Below are 17,507 nucleotides of genomic sequence, written 5' to 3' on the forward strand. Positions count from 1 at the left end.
ATAATACCCCTGTGTTTTATCTAATGTGCATGGTTGGGCTTCACACTCCAAATTTTAGGACTCCATCCCTGCAAGAAGCCACGTTGATCCTGTGGGAGAGCATCTCACTGCACTGTGGCTGGTGCTGCTTCGTCCAAGAAAATCAGTCACATGACTGCACAGGGGCAGGGATTCTATGGTAAAGTGCAGCCAAAAGCTTGCTTCTAGGCAACTGCCTTCAGCAGGTGACTGCTGCTATGCTAATTAATGGGACCATTCAATGTCACCTGCTATCTCTTTTTCCCCTGAGAGGCAGTGCCACCTCTCCCAAATACATTCCAGAAAAGGAGAAGTTTCTTCCAGGGCTACCCAGGGCATTCTCAGACCACTCTTTTTGGCTCCTGGGCCTCTTCCCTCCTTCCCCACATGATACCTGCTAAGCCTACTAGGTCTGACCCTGGCACTGGAACAGACTTCTAACACTTCAGACTTTGAGCTCAGATGCTTGTAAATACTTGAGATAATCAACCCCTCTTTTTTTCCCAGTCAATGGTTTGGGAGAAGATTTTTTTCTTGTGCAATCCCCCGCATGCTTTCACTCTTTCTCTCTCTCTTTCTTTCTCTCTTCCTCCTCCTTCCATGATTAGGGCTCCTCCCCTCTGCAGCACCACAATTTTTTCCACTCCCAAACCAACTTTCCACAGATCTGACCTTCCACAATGTGGCCGCTTTTCTCCCTCTAGATGTGCAGTCCATCTTTCAGTCCTCAGATTGATTTCCTGGGTGTTCAGAATAATTCAATATCTATTGAGCTGTAATTGAGGGATGAAGAAACATAGGGTCCACCTACTACTCTATCATCTTGCCTTCTCCACTGATATGGTAATTCTGATGTCTATACTGTCTGCTAACTTTCACCAGCAAAGCTGAATTGGGATGAATATACTTACTGTTGTTTAGAGGATTTGTTTTTGTTTTGATTTGTTTTCCTCTATTTGTTTAGAGGATTTGTCAAATGTTTTATAACTTTAACCATATCCATTTTTTCCAAATAGTGAGATCATATGTCTGCATATTTAATGCACATACATTGTAACAAATTTTACAAAGAGACTTCTGGATTTCTTGATACATAATTAATTATATAGGTAATAGGGAAAAACTTTTTCATGACTTTATTATATTGGTAAGTAAGCATAAACATTTTTATTGAAGTATAATTAATATACAGTGTTATATTAGTTTCAGGCATACAGTGTAATGATCCAACAGTTTTATACATTATTCAGTGCCCATTATGGTAAGTGTACTCTTAATCTCCTTTATCTGTTTCATCCATCCCCCACCAATCTCCCCTCTGGCAGCCAGAACTTTGTCATCTGTATTAAAAAGTGTTTTTTTCTTTTTTTTTTCTTTTTGTTTGTTTCTAAATTCCACACGTGAATGAAGATATATAGTATTTGTCTTTCTCTGACTTACCTAAGCACATATTTTTAAAGCATAAATGTATGGAAGTTTTAAATGCATAAAATATTAGCATCAAACATTGTTTCTGTTTTTACTCACCTTGTATATTTTGATTACATAGGATTTTCTTGTAATTGTTGTTGTTGCTGCTGTTGTTGCTATTTCTGCACGTAGGTTACCTACCTGCTCACAGCTATGTTTGCATGTATTCTTCTGAGGTTTTAAATCTTAAATATTAAGTGTGTTATTAACAACCTAAGGTCCAGACCCAACTTGTGAATTCTTGTTATTAAGAGAAATGTCTTTTGAGTTAGTTAAGAGTCACTACTACATTGTTTTCTGATTAATGTAAGTATGATGGAGCTAAAATTCAAAGCATCAGTAGGAAGATGAGTTACTTTGGGAATCATTTATTTGCATCAAATAATGTGCATGCCACATCTATATAGTCATATGTTCTCAGCCCTCTCATCCATGTTATTTATTTCCCTGAATTACAGAAGAGGTTTCTAGAGAGAATTTTACATGATTTCTAAGTTCATAATTAGCTACTACCAAGAAAGACAAGTTTTTAAATTAAATCTTGATAAAACTGATAATGCTCTTTCTAAAATTACAACATTGTTTTCTTGACCCTTGTGTTCTATAATATTAGTTAGGCATAAATAACTATTTCAATGAGTTAATAGGGTCCTGAAGCTCTAGGAAATATAATGTATACCTGGTGAATGTCCTTAGGAAGCTCATAGTCAAATCAAGGGAAATGAAAAATATAGGCAGATAATTGTAAATTAAGGGAGAAACTCACTGATTCCAGAATGGAGATAGTCTAAGCCATAGGAGACCTCAGGAAGGAGAGATCTATTCAGGCAAGGGAATGATTTCTAGTGCAGGTGGTACTTGAGCAGATTGTTCAAAAGTCGTTTAGACAGTGGGTCATCAGAAAAAAAGACTAAAGGCACATACACAGGGAACTTATGGTTTACCCAGATATACATCAAATTACTCAATTTTTGGGTTAAATGTATGAAATAGAGTAGTTGGAATAAAATTTGAATTGTTAGTTTGGGTCTTGGACACCAGATAAAGAAATTCTGTTGACACATATAATTTGGGTGTTGAAAAGTCAGAACTGTGCTTTAGGAGGTTAATTTTACCAAGAGTATAAATAAAAAATCTGCCCCTACAGATGGCCAACAGACACATGAAAAGATGTTCAGCATCACTGATCATCAGGGAAATACAAATCAAAACTACAAGGAGATATCACTTCACAAGAATCAACATGGCTAAAATTAATAACACGGGAAACAACAGATGTTGGCTAGGATGTGGAGTATGGGGAACGCTCTTGCACTGTTGGTGGGAATGCAAACCAGTGCAGCCACTCTAGATAAGAGTATGGAGTTTACTTAAAAAAGTAAACATGGAACTACCCTATGATCCGGCAATTACACTACTAGGAATTTACCCAAAGGATACACACATACTGATTTGAAGGAGCACATGCACCCCAATATTTATAGCAACATTATCAACAATAGTCAAAGTATGGAAAGAGCCCAAACGTCCACCAACTGATGTTAAGTATGGAAATAACCCAAATGTCAATCAACTGATGTTGGATAAAGAAATGGTATATATATATATTACTCAGCCATCAAAAAGAATGAAATCTTGCCAGTTGCAATGATGTGGATGGAGCTAGAGTATATTGTGCTAAGTGAAATTAGTCAGTCAGAAAAAGACAAAATACCATATGATTTCATTCAGATGTGGATTTAAGAAACAAAAAGATGAACATCGTGGAAGAAAATAAAAGAGAGGGAGGCAAACCATAAGAGACTCTTAACTATAGAAAACAAGCAGGGTCACTAGAGGGGAATTGTACAAGGGATAGGCTGAATCGGTAATGGGTATGGGGGGGGCGCTTGTGATGAGCACTGGGTGTTATAAGTGATGAATCACTGAATTCTACTCCTGAAACCAATTTTGTACTTTTTGTTAACTAAAATTTAAATAAAAACTTGAAACACACACACACACACACACACACACCTCTAAAGAAGAAAGAATCAGTGCTTCAAAAGACAATGTTTCTTTATGATTTGTTATGATAAATGATTCAGAAATGATTTCAAATATAGCATGATCTGTATTCCAAGCTGGGGGAAATACACCTACGTGGTAATTAGGTATTTATTATTTATGGTTAGAAATGAAATATCATCAATTGTTGAGATACATGTATGTGTGTTGACAATATTTTTATTTTTACTTTACTAGTACAGTATAATACAGTGCAAATATGCAAATCTGTGTTCTTTCCCATTAACTGTATGGGAAGATGTAAAGATGTATGGGATTTCATTCTTAAGATTGTATAGTGTTGGTCTCAATAAATCTCCTATCAGATGGCTATTAAAGTAAGGGTTTCTAAAGATAATGTATATTAAAATTTGTAAGAAGTTAGGAAAAGCATGGGTAAATAACTCTAAGCATTCTGAAAAATAACCAAAAGAGGATGTTTGATACTGCTGATAATAGCACAGCTCTGCATATGCTAAAAAAATAAAAAATTGTACATTTTAAAAGGCAAATTTTACAGTGTGTGAATTATATCTTAAGAAATATGATAATCATACAAATAATTTTAAAAGTGTAAACTGTATTCTGAACACTTTCACTTTAACTATCATACACTACATTCTACCTTAGTCTGCATTCAATTCCAATGAAAGCCACCACCAACATGATGTCACAGAGATAAAACCATGTTTCCATCCTTCTTTCTCAAGTGCTCATCATATCATTCTTATTCCCTTTGTAACACAGAGGTAATGAATGTGCCCTCCCCTATTTCTTAGTAAACCTGCTTATTTTAGCTAATATGAATTGATTTACATTTTGGAATTTAGGTTCCATATGATTAAATTTACTACAGTGGGCACAATATTTTTCAAAACTGTTACTTATTGAAGGAAACTGAAGATAATTCTTATAAGAAACTATTACTGGGGAGCCTGGGTGGCTCAGTCAGTTAAGCGTCTGACTTCAGCTCAGGTCATGATCTCACAGTTTGTGGGTTGGATCCCCACCTGGAGCCCTGTGCTGACAGCTCAGAGCCTGGATCCTACTTTAGATTCTGTGTTTCTCTTTCTCTGCCCCTTCCCCATACATTCTCTCTCTCTCTCTCTCTCTCTCTGTCTCTCTCTCTCTCTCTCTCAAAATTAAATAAATTTTTTAAAAATAATTTTTTTAAAAAAATTAAAAAAGAACCCATTACTAAGTTATATATAAGTGAGTTTTGTTGGAATGGGATGAAAATAGGTGATACTAGTTATTGAAATTGTTTTACAAAGAATGTATAAACTTGTGGTGATTTCCAAGTCTGCAATGATTGATTTACTCTTCTTAATTTAACATAAATTACAGAAGAATAAAAATCAGGTGAAGATATTATTTCTAGGGGAAAAATCTATGAAAAAACAGTATCATATGTATAGCCCAGTATAATTCATTAATTCATTTGCTTTCTGAATTTAGTTCAGGTTTATAATAAGGCTACTTACATAGAGTAAAAACTAAACTCCCAGGCCCACATTCCACAAAATTTCAATCAACCTTATAGGTATAGATTTATGTATATTGTGCTTAATTGATTTTTCTTTCCAGACCATAGCAAAAAATCATATTCAACATCAATTTGCAGATATATTTTGTCCTTTTATGATGTATTTGAACTTTATTATATTTGTAATTTTGATTCTCTAAAAATTTATCATTTTCCCAGGAATTTCTAGCTTTCTTCTTTTTTCCAGCTTCCTGGCATACACAGTATCAAAGCTTTACAAAGTAAGGAAATGTTCTTATTTATCATTTTTTTTAAAGTAAAATCAAAAAGAAATTTGAAAAATAAAGTCATTATATATTTACTGCTAGAATTAGATGCAGAAATATTTTCCATTGTGAAAAACATATGAATATTTATTTCATTAATATATGTAAAATTGAGTGGTAAATTCTTTTTTTATTCACAGAAACTGTTACTTCCTGTGTGCTAATATTAATTATAATACCAGTCATGTATTTACATATTTGAGTTTAATCTAAGTTTAGAGAGTTATTAGAAATAATTTTATTATATTTCAAGTGTATCTCAAATCTTTTGAGTGTGCTTTATTGCATTAGCACAAGACTATATATATATATATATTTAATGTTTATTTATTTTTGAGACAGAGAGAGACAGAGCATGAACGGGGGAGGGTCAAAGAGAAAATGAGACACAGAATCCGAAACAGACTCCAGGCTCTGAGCTGTCAGCACAGAGCCCGATGCAGGGCTCGAACTCACGGACCACGAGATCATGACCTGAGCTGAAGTTGGATGTTTACCAGTTGAACCACCCAGGCGCTCCGACAATTTATATTTTATTGGCATATGAACACATGCTTTAAGTTCATCGTGGGAATCTGGGCCATAAACCAAATTAACTCATCAGACAATGGTATGATAATAAGCCCCAGGTGTCAGCCCATTATTTAAAAAAAATACTATAAAATTGACTATTTGTAAGATTTTGTATTCTTCATAATGGTAATTCATGATTAATGACCCATAATTTCTGTAACTATTAAAAATTTCACAACTTACTATGATCAGAGATGTTCTCAAAATCATCAAACCCTAAAAGGTTTAGTTAACTAACATTTGTATAGCTTTTATTTTTCATGGAAGTGGCAGAAGGAAGAACTAATATTGAATTGAGACTCCAATATCTTTTAAGAATAATCCTAAGTGTTTTCATCTGCGCTTACTTTGTCATTTAATTTTCAGAATAGTTAATTGAGGTTGGTACTGTTATACCCATTTTTCAAATGAAGAAATGAAATAATAAACTTCTCTAAGGTCACAGAACTCATAGTAGAACCTAGGCCCATGTGCTCCTAGATTCTTTCACAGACAACCATTTAATTGAAAATATCTAGATTTCCGGTAGTACTCAGAAGCAGGATTCCCACCTGTAGCTGATTCGGTTGGTGGTGGCAGGTGGTGTGAGGTTTCTTAACACTGCTCCTGGCGGATCCAGTCAGTAGCCAGCATGTCTAACAGAAACAATAACAAGCTGCCCAGCAACTTGCCGCAGTTACAGAATCTGATCAAGCAGGATCCGCCGGCCTACATCAAGGAGTTTCTACAGCAGTATAATCACTATAAATCCAATGTAGAGATTTTCAAATTACAACCAAATAAACCCAGCAAAGAACTGGCAGAGCTGGTGATGTTTATGGCACAGATTGGTCACTGCTATCCAGAACATTTAAGTAAATTTCCTCAAGAGCTGAAAGATCTTCTTTCCTACAATCACACTGTCTTGGATCCAGATCTTCGAATGACATTTTGCAAAGCTTTGATCTTGCTGAGAAACAAGAATCTCATCAATCCATCAAGTTTGCTAGAACTCTTCTTTGAACTTCTGCGTTGCCATGATAAGCTTCTGTGAAAGACTTTATACACACATATTGTCACTGATGTCAAGAATATAAATACAGAACACAAGAACAATAAAGTGAACATAGTGTTGCAGAATTTAATGTATACCATGTTAAGAGATAGCAATGCAACTGCAGCCAAGATATCTTTGGATGTGATGATTGAACTCTACAGAAGAAACATCTGGAATGATGCCAAAACTGTCAATATGATAACCGCGTGTTTCTCTAAGGTCACTAAGATATTAGTTGCTGCTTTGACATTTTTCCTTGGGAAAGATGAAGAAGAGAAACAGGACAGCGACTCAGAGTCTGAGGATGAAGGACCAACAGCAAGAGACCTGCTAGTGCAATATGCCACAGGGAAAAAAGTTCCAAAAAACAAGAAAAGGTTGGAAAAGGTTATGAAAGTTATCAAGAAACAAAAAAAGAAGAAAAAACCAGAGATGTTTAACTTTTCAGCTATTCATTTGATTCATGATCCCCAAGATTTTGCGGAAAAACTACTAACGCAGCTAGAGAGCTCTAAGGAGAGGTTTGAGGTGAAAATGATGCTCATGAACCTCATCTCTAGATTGGTGGGAATTCACGAGCTTTTTCTCTTCAACTTCTATCCCTTTGTGCAAAGATTTCTGCAGCCCCACCAAAGAGAGGTAACAAAGATTCTTCTGTTTGCTGCCCAAGCATCTCATCACTTAGTACCCCCAGAGATCATTCAGTCATTGCTCATGACTGTGGCCAACAATTTTGTCACCGACAAGAACTCTGGGGAGGTCATGACAGTAGGAATCAATGCTATAAAAGATAACAGCTCGATGTCCTCTAGCCATGACTGAAGAACTTCTCCAAGACCTGGCTCAGTATAAAACACACAAAGATAAGAATGTGATGATGTCTGCTAGAACTTTGATTCAGCTCTTCTGAACACTGAATCCTCAGATGTTGCAAAAGAAATTCCGGGGTAAGCCTACAGAGGCCTCCATAGAAGCAAGAGTGCAAGAATATGGAGAATTAGATGCTAAAGATTACATTCCAGGAGCAGAAGTTCTAGAAGTTGAAACAGAAGAGAATGCTGAAAACGATGAAGATGAGTGGGAGACCACCAGTCTCAGTGAGGAGGCAGATGGCGATGGTGAGTGGGTTGATGTGCACCACTCTTCTGATGAAGAACAGCAAGAAATCTCCAAGAAGCTCAACAGCATGCCCATGGAGGAGAGGAGAGCCAAAGCCATGGCCATTAGCACTAGGTGAATTTTAACTCAGGAAGACTTCCAGAAAATCCGCATGGCCCAAATGTGGAAAGAACTTGACGCTGCACCAGGGAAGGCCCAAAAGAGGAAACACATTGAAATAGATAGTGATGAGGCGCCCAGGGGTGAGTTACTTTCTCTTCGGGACATTGAACGCCTTCATAAAAAACCAAAGTCTGACAAGGAGACAAGACTAGCAACGGCAATGGCTGGGAAGACAGACCAAAAAGAATTTGTGAGGAAGAAAACCAAAATGAACCCCATTTTCTAGTTCCACAAATAAAGAGAAGAAAAAACAGAAGAACTTCATGGTGATGCGGTATAGCCATAATGTCTGGTCAAAGAACAAGCGTTCCTTTCGAGAAAAGCAGCTGGCACTACGAGATGCACATTTGAAATAGAGAAAAAGAATGAAGTAACCTCCCAGCAAGTTTTCCATTCCAAGAAAAATGCTACATTTGTATCGTTATTTTGAAAATTAATCAAGAATGATTGTTTACATTAAAAAGTCCCAAAGTAAAAAAAAAAAAAAAAGAAAAAAAAAAGAAAATATCTAATCTTTCAATTGCTATGAGGATAATTTGAAGTGTATCAAAATCTTATATGAATGCTTCTTCAGTTCCTAAATCATTTATAAGTTGTAAATTTGGTTTATCTCTTTATATCCTTTTTGGATCCAGAAATAAAACAGTGTAATTTGACAAGGAATGAGCAGGATTAGCATTCTTGTCATTCCCTGATTTTGTAATATTTTTAAGCCATTTTATCTATGAAAGTGGTCCATGGGAGTAATATATGCCCAATTCACCATATTTTGTGGGAATCCAATGAGATACTTCATCTGAACACTTTTGCTATATCTTTGAAAGCCTCATCAGTAAAAAATTTCTTTATTTTTCCAAGTTTAAGGTAGTCATTGTTTCTCTTTAAAAAATTCAAGGGATTAAGAAGTAAGCTTGATGTTATTTTTGACTTAGACTTTGAAACTGAAAACAAAACAAAACAAAAAGTCCTTAGCAAAAACAGTTGCTCAAGAGAAATGATCAGAATGTATAGACATGTATTTCAGGGAAAGGAAATTTGCCTTTCAATGAAAATGAAATACTTGCTATGTGGGTATCAAGAGTACTGGTATCTCAAACGCTTTTAATTTTCTGTTCTAGAAAAAGGGAAGTAGAAATTTTAAAGTAGTCATCACATCAACTTTTCCTAGAGGGAAGTAACTATGAGGAGCAAATAGACCTACAGGGATATGTTGGCATAAGATGTCCTGATAAATATGCCTGAATAAAATTTGAACTAGGTTTCTTTATTTTACTTTGGTTCATACTGCCACTTAATACTTATCAATTTACATAGTATGGGGCTTTTTCATTACAATGTTTATGTTAGAAAAAGACCAATTTAAGAAGTATCGCTTAACACTCAATTTAAAATTGTATTTTTACATAGAAAGTCATTATTAAAACAAACCAGACTCTGGAAAGTTGTCTATAAACAAACCCTGGAATGGAAGAGAGACTTTGAATCTTCTGTTGAAGCATATATGGGTTATTCGACATGTTAGCAAATGTCATGTTATTTTTGCTGAATATATTTCTATCAGTTATATTTTGGGCTTTCCATAAGTACCATGCTAGCAATCACTTAAATTGATATTTATGTATTTAGATTGAATATTTAAATTTTGTTTTTCTATTCTAAAAATTAAACTGCTTGAAGTTCTTTGATTTTTTACTTATAGAGATATAACACATGCATAGGAATTGAATATTATCCATTTATATGAAAAGGGTTTATTCTTTTATGTTTAGAATGATAACATAATTCATTCTGCATTCATATACATTTATATTGTCATAATACATTTATGACCTTATACTTCATTCTGTGCAGTTATGGCTTGAGATGTAGATCATACTAGGATTCAGTAGGTAACTTTTCCAAACAAAATGGACAGTGAAGTGACAAAGAAAGCATGATATTCTGTTATGTAATAATGATTTCCTTTTAGAAATTAGCACAAATTAAAGGAAAATATGAATATCTACAAGGGGATTTCTATGGGGTGGACTGGCATTCATAATTATAGAGATGGTTTAGGAGTCCTCTGTTCTGAATCAGATTGAAGGGTACTTGTCTACTCTTTATAATGAGTTTTCTTTTTGTCCTGACTGTAGTTGATAGTTGGTCTTTATGGCTACTAAATAGCACAGAATCCTGTCATAGTCTTCTACATATTACTAAAAATACCCTATAATAACAGCAAAAATACTGTAGTGAATCCAACTGCCTTTAGCATTAGCCAACTGATATTAAAGAAAGTTTTACTTTAACACTTGGGAATTGTGTTATCTTAATATCTTTCAGGTATTTCAAGATATCTTTCAAGTTATACCAAGCTTTTATTTTATTATTGCACTGGAACTAAAAGCTCCAAAAACACAAAATAAATAAATAACATTAATGGTGCTTACCTCATTATCAAAAGACCAATGTAGTACAATATATATAAATGTTCTCCATACCCTGATTACCTCTCAATGTAAAGATCTTGAAAAAAAAATATTTAAAATAAAAATTATGGCTTTATTCTGTTCTATGTGTCATCAGGTAAAATAAAAAGAATTCCATAGGGAGTGAGATAGTTTCTGTGTCTTAAATGACCATGTAAGTGTAGGACATTTTAGTTATAAACTTTTCAAAGGGACTATTAATGTACAAACTATTTTTTGTCCTTTTAAAAATCTAACTTTAAAAATAAATAAATAAATAAATAGTAAAAATCTAACTTTATGGGGGTTCTGGGTGGCTCAGATTGTTAAGCAACTGATCCTTGGTTTCAGCTTAGGTCATGATCTCACAGTTTGTGAGTTTGAGCCCTATGTCAGGCTCTGCAGCTAGCAGCATGGAGCTTTCTTGGGATTCTGTGTCTCCCTCTCTCTCTGCCCCTCCTCCACTCTTGTTGTCCTTGTCTCTCTCAAAACTAAGTACACTTAAAAATAATTTAAAAATTTTAAAAGTATAACTTTATTTCACTATAATTTACACCATAAAATGCACAGATTCTGTTTGTATAGGCAGTGTGTTCTGACAAATGTGTACATTCATGTAACCATCACCACAATCAAGTTATAGAATATTTTCCATCAAGCCAAATAGTTCCCTCATGCCCCTTGTAGTCGGTCTTTTCTTATTCCTGTCTCATACAACTACTGATATGCTTTTTGTCACTCTAAGTTAGTTTTGCCCATTCTACAATTTCATATAAATGAAATTACACAGTAATTATAAGTTTGTGATTGCATGATAATTAAGGAACTTAATTAGCTCTAAATTGACGTGTGCAGTAATGTTTATAAAGGGAAATTACTCTTGAGGATTAGTTATAATGTGAACCCCTAATAGTTGAAGATATTTGATATGTTAAATTTCATTTTTTATGCTGTGTATGAAATTCTAGTAATACTACTGGTTAACAAAGACTGAGGATTTAATGTAAGGTACAAGTCTATCCAAACTTCCAAACTGAATAAACCTTCAGTACTCTACTTTGCATTGAAGGCTCTGTAGCATTAACATATCCATTGTAAATAGTCCAGTAGCACTTTTGTACTGAAGTACAAAAGCAATTTTTGTGGCTTCTATGTCTGTTGTTACGCTTAATACTAAAATTGAGAAATTATAAGTGTACTATATATTCAAATAAAAATATTGATATACTATGAATTTTCAAGAACTATACCAAACATTGAATTAAAGATTGATGTAAGCATACTTAATATTTTTTTTAATTTTTAAATTATTTTTAGAAAGAGGGCATGAGTGGGAAGAAGGGCAGAGGGAGAGAGAGAATCCTAAGCAGGCTCCACACTCAGCATGGAGGCTAACAGAGGGCTTGGTCCCACAACCTTGCAGCATTATTTACAATAGCCAAGATATGGAAACAACCCATTTCCATCAGTAGATGAACATACAAAGAAGTTGTGGTGTGTGTGTGTGTGTGTGTGTATGATGGATGGAATATTACTCACTATAAAAAAGAATGAGATATTGCCAATTGCAACAACATGGATAGGCCTGAAAAGTATTATGCTAAGTGAAATGACAGAAAGAGAAAAATAAATACTATAGGATTTCACTTATAGGCAGAAGCTAAGAAAAAAACAACCATTAGAAACATACTCTTAAATACAGAGAGCAAACTGATAGTTTTCAGAGGGGAGAGAGGTGGGAGATGGGCAAAATGGATAAAGGGGAATGGGAGATACAAGCTTCCAGTTATGGAATGAATAAGTCATGAGGATAAATGATACAGCAAGGGAATATGGTCAATAGAATCGCAATAGCATTATATAGTGACAGATGGTAGTTATACTTTTTTGTGAGCATAGCATAATATATAAACTTGTTGAATCACTATGTTGTATGCTTCAAACTAATGTAACATTGTGTGTCAACTATACCGCAATTTTAATAATGAACAAACAATCATGTGAAAACAGACCCGTAATACAGAGAATAAACTGGTGGTTACCAGAAGAGAAGAGAGTGAGGGGATAGGCAAAATATATGAAGGGGAATGGGAAGTGCAAGCTTCTAGTTATGGAATAAATAAGTCATGGCCATAAGAGGTATAGCATAGAGAATATAGTCAGTGGTATTATAGGAGCATTGCTTGGTGACAAATGGTAGCTACACTTGTGGTGAGCACTCATAATGTATACAGTTGTGGAATCACTATGTTGTACACCTAAAACTAATGTAACATTGTTGGCCATATATACTTCAATAAAAACAAATTTTAAATAAATAAGTAAAATATACTTGCTTATGTCATTGTAGCACATAATGTATTGCAAATTGTCAGTTAACTATTAGCTTTCTGAGTGTAGAAACCAATTACCTTTTTTTGTAATTCACAGTAATATTCACAGTGCTCTACATGTATGGGGACCTTATAAAAGTGATTGTTAAAATAAAATATGCCCTTCAAATTTTTTGGTCCTAAATTTGTTTCACTAGTGATTAGGAAAATTATTTTATGTATTAAAAACATGTAGAGGAGTTGACAGAGTTTATACTTTGAACTTGCCTCCATACCATTCTCTTTGTGCTTAAAACAGTGATCCTCAACTTTATTGGAATTTCCTGTGTATATTAAAAGATGATGATATAGGGGCACCTGGGTGTCTCAGTCAGTTAAGTGTCCAACTTCTGCTCAGGTTGTTATTTTGTGGTTTGTGAGTTTCAGCCCCACATTGGGCTCTCTGCTGTCAGCATGGAGCCTGCTTCAGATCCTCCGTTCAGTTCTCTCTCTGCCCCTGCCCTTCTTGTGCTCTCTATCTCTCTCAAAAATAAAAATAAAAATAAAAATAAAAAACAGATAATTATAGTCCCTCAGTCATCTAATGTGTAGCCACAGATGAGAATCACTAATCTAGTCACTCTAACAAGCCTCCATGATGTTTCTTTTGTCACCCTGGTGGGCTTAGAACAACAACAAAAAAAAAACAGAAAAGGTACAGTACATGTACAGAAAAAGTACATATCCACATTTCTCAGATCTCTATTTCTATAATATTATAAGAAGAGTAGTAGACACAATAAGAAGACATGGATCCACTTGAGCTTTGACAATTATTCAACCTTTCTGAGCATTAGTTTCTACATTTTTTGATATTAGAAAGAAGAAATAATTTTGCTGTGATAGACAATGTAAAACATTTCCTAAGATGCTGCTGAATTACACAGTATTGATTATAAGATGATATTTTAGACTAACTTAGAAAATATTTAGGAGAAAGGAACAACCTATGATGGATCATGTTGTTTGGAAATAGTATGTGCTGATGCCTCACAAAGGCCATGATTCCAGTTCTGAGTCTATCATTTGACATCCATGAACCATTCACTTAAACTCTCTGGACTTGTTTAAAGAGTTAAAGTAATAACCTATTCTGCCTCCTTCAGGAGTTTGTTCTTATCATTAAATTCAATTATGTATGAGAAAGTGTATTCACATATCTTATGTTAATATTATTACTATCAGACAAAGCTTGGATATTCTAAAAACTATTGGTCTCTACTTCTGCTTTTTCAGAGTCACCTATCTGAATATTTACTTAGAAAGAGAATACTTAAAATTTTACGTTTATTTATTTTGAGAGAGAGAGAGAGAAAGTGCATGCGTGTGCATAAGAGCAGGGGAGGGGCAGCGGGAGAGAAAGAATCCCAAGCAGGCTCCATGCTGTGAGCACAGTACCCTATGTGGGACTTGACCTCAGGAACCTTGAGATCAATGACCTGAGCTGAAATCAAGAATCAGATGCTTAACTGACTGAGCCACCCAAACACCCCAAAAGGAATCCTTCTTAATTGTCTTAAAATTGCTGCTGGTGAACTCAATTCCATAATGGATACATGTAATTTAGTATATACTTGCTCAGAAAAAGTATAATCAGTAGAAAATAATGTAAATTTATTGTTCTTTGAAAAGAACATTGGACTCAATTCATTCTATTACCGTAGTTGTGATTATTTATATCAGCATTCTCCCACAGAAGAGAAGTTGTTTTTCTAATGCTAATTAGTGAAATTTCTACTACAAAGCTGACTCTGCCATGAATCAAACTGCTTTTCTTTTCTAAGCATTACAAAAGTTATACTTACTTTAGCAACCATTTATCTGTTCAGACATTGAACCTATAAATATACATTAAAATTATAAATGTTGAAATCTCCATACTTCCTTTAAAATCAATTTCTTATACAGATAGTTTAAAAAGTAAGTTTACCTTGTCTAAGAAGACTAATGAAGACTAATAGATGTCTGAATGACATAAAGAATTATTTTATATTCAGTCAGACATGCCAAGGACAATAAAATTTATAAATTCCAGTTTATTATAAATTTTCAGGTCTCAAATGTGCTGTGACTTTCCAAATATGGCCATTGATATGAGATAAATTGTCAGAAATTTCTCAGAAATAAAATTTAGGCCATGCAGAAGTGGTAATATAGTAGAAGCTAGTCTCTGCCCACTAAGATCAGCAAAGGTGGCAATGTTCTTAAGGAAAAGTAAGTAACATGCTTCTTTTACTTTGAACCAATAGTGAAGATGAGGCAGACATTTATCATTCCATATCTAATAGAGTGAGTGGAAACTGGAAAGTCATTGATAAAAGAAGTGATAATAAAAGAGGCTGCACGACCATGTTTCATCCACCTTACTTACTTTTCATTTTCTAAGTATCTGTAGAGCAATAATAGAGGAACCTGGAAATGATGGAAAGGGATGGACTTAGGCACAGGAGTCTAGTTGAGGTAGATAACCTCATTAATCATCAAACAGTTAATGAAGGTGTGTCAAGAAAGGTAGGAGTGGTTTGTTTTGTATAGAAAAACAGTTGGATAACTAGAGCACTGGGAGGCTGTACCCATTTTTGAATTAAAATCAAGCTTTAAACATGTATGGAGCAATATTAAGGTGTTATTCTCAAATGTTTTGTGTATGGTATAATAGAATATAACTTGATGCTAACTAGGTTCGTTTATTTTATTTTCTTAAGATGAATCATTTACATGTGCTTTATTTTCATTAGATGTTTCTCAAAGCATGATCTATAGTAATCTGAATAAGAATTATCTGGGGGGGAGGCATGTTAAAAGTGTAATTTTGATTTGAATGGTTGTTGGATCCACAACAAGAAACATCTTTGATTCTTTTTTTTTTTTTTTTTTTTTGCCATGGTGCTACTTTATAATAATGTCTTTCTCTTGTTAGGAACTGATTGTAATACTTCTGTAATGAAATATATTTTTGAAACAAACTATGACATTGGATTATAACAGAAATGATGACAATTATTCTATATTCCAATAAAACAAAGTTAAAATGAGGCCAAATTAAAACACATAATTTAGTTTCAGGTAGAATGTTAAGCTTGTGGTGGTAAAGTTTGGTCTTTTCAGGAAATTTAAATGAACTTATTTATATCTAAAACTGAAGAGAAAAAAAAATCCATGTTTCCTATTGTACACAGTTTAAAAAAACTTCTAAATTATTAGTGTATCTTTAATAGTAGAATTATCTTTCTTGGTGTGTTTCAGTCCTTATTCTCCACTAACTGTAGATCTTTATGTTATTTGTAAAAGATTTTTCCATTTATTTGCCTATTGACCACTCAATTTAGTTTATTGGAAAACATATCTCTTTGCAGGAAACTTCAGTTATAAAGACATAAATCAGGGATGGAAACAATGCAACAGATTACCCATTCCATTTCTAAATAGTCAATATTCTTTTCATATAATGCATCTTTAAGAATTTTTGTACCCAATATTTAATTTCATAAGTAATAAATAATCTATTAATTTTGAAGAGTGTTAATTCCAGGTAAAATCATTATTTTCTTTTCTGTATTTAGAAAAATTTACTTTTATTCCGTCCTTTCTTGGTTTTATTTCCTAATATCACTGTATTACTCTGAATTCTATTTACTCTGGGGATGAAACAATAGGGTGTGTATGTAATGTCACAGCTACAGAACCATATTATCAGCTGTTCCCAATCCTGTCTTTATATCTTTTCACTCAAAAAATACAAATCTCATGGGTAAAAATCAATATAAGTAATGAAACAAATATAAGTTTTGGGATACTTCAATTCATGGTAGTAGTTACAAAGAGGGATTACTTTGTTCTTCATGCAATACTGGACTCCAGATCAAAGATCCTTCAAATATGTTTTTTTTTTTTTAATTTGTAGCTAGGTCTCATAAAGTCTTAAGTTGGAATTATATAATAACTAGCCATTTTATTCCCTTACATCTTTATGTTCAGAAAAATCACCTAGGAATCTTGATAACATATAGATTTCAAGGCTCCACACCCAGATATAATAATTTGGTAAGCCAGAGTTATTGTTCAGGAAACTGCATTGTACATAGGAACCTTAGCACCTTTGACTGCAGATAGCTCTTGGATTTGGCTCTGAGAAGTACTCATTTGGTTAGGCCTATACTGTGCAAATATCTTATTTGGGATTTCTACTTAAATGAACAAATGATATTCACATCTGAGGTGTATCTGTCACAGTGTGAATAAACTATGTTGAAATGAAGCAACAGGATAGACCTTCAGAAAGTGACTCGGATACTTTAAAGTTTTTTTTTTTTTAATTCTTTGAGCAAACTTAATTTTTTTCAATGTATTTTAGTTTTCTCAGACTTAAATATAAGTCTCTGCTCTGAGGTTATTCTGCTTCTTCAAAAAAAAAAACATCCAGATCTATGAAATAGATTTATAAGAATT

The 17,507-nt window shown here is 33.9% G+C and overlaps 1 pseudogene; it reads left to right on the top strand.

The window, feature by feature from the left end:
• Positions 1 to 6,461: 6,461 nt before the first annotated feature.
• On the top strand, positions 6,462 to 8,610 carry LOC115507744 (annotated as a pseudogene).
• Positions 8,611 to 17,507: the final 8,897 nt, after the last annotated feature.

Source organism: Lynx canadensis, chromosome X, assembly GCF_007474595.2.
Source record: "Lynx canadensis isolate LIC74 chromosome X, mLynCan4.pri.v2, whole genome shotgun sequence".
Taxonomy (NCBI): Eukaryota; Metazoa; Chordata; class Mammalia; order Carnivora; family Felidae; genus Lynx; species Lynx canadensis.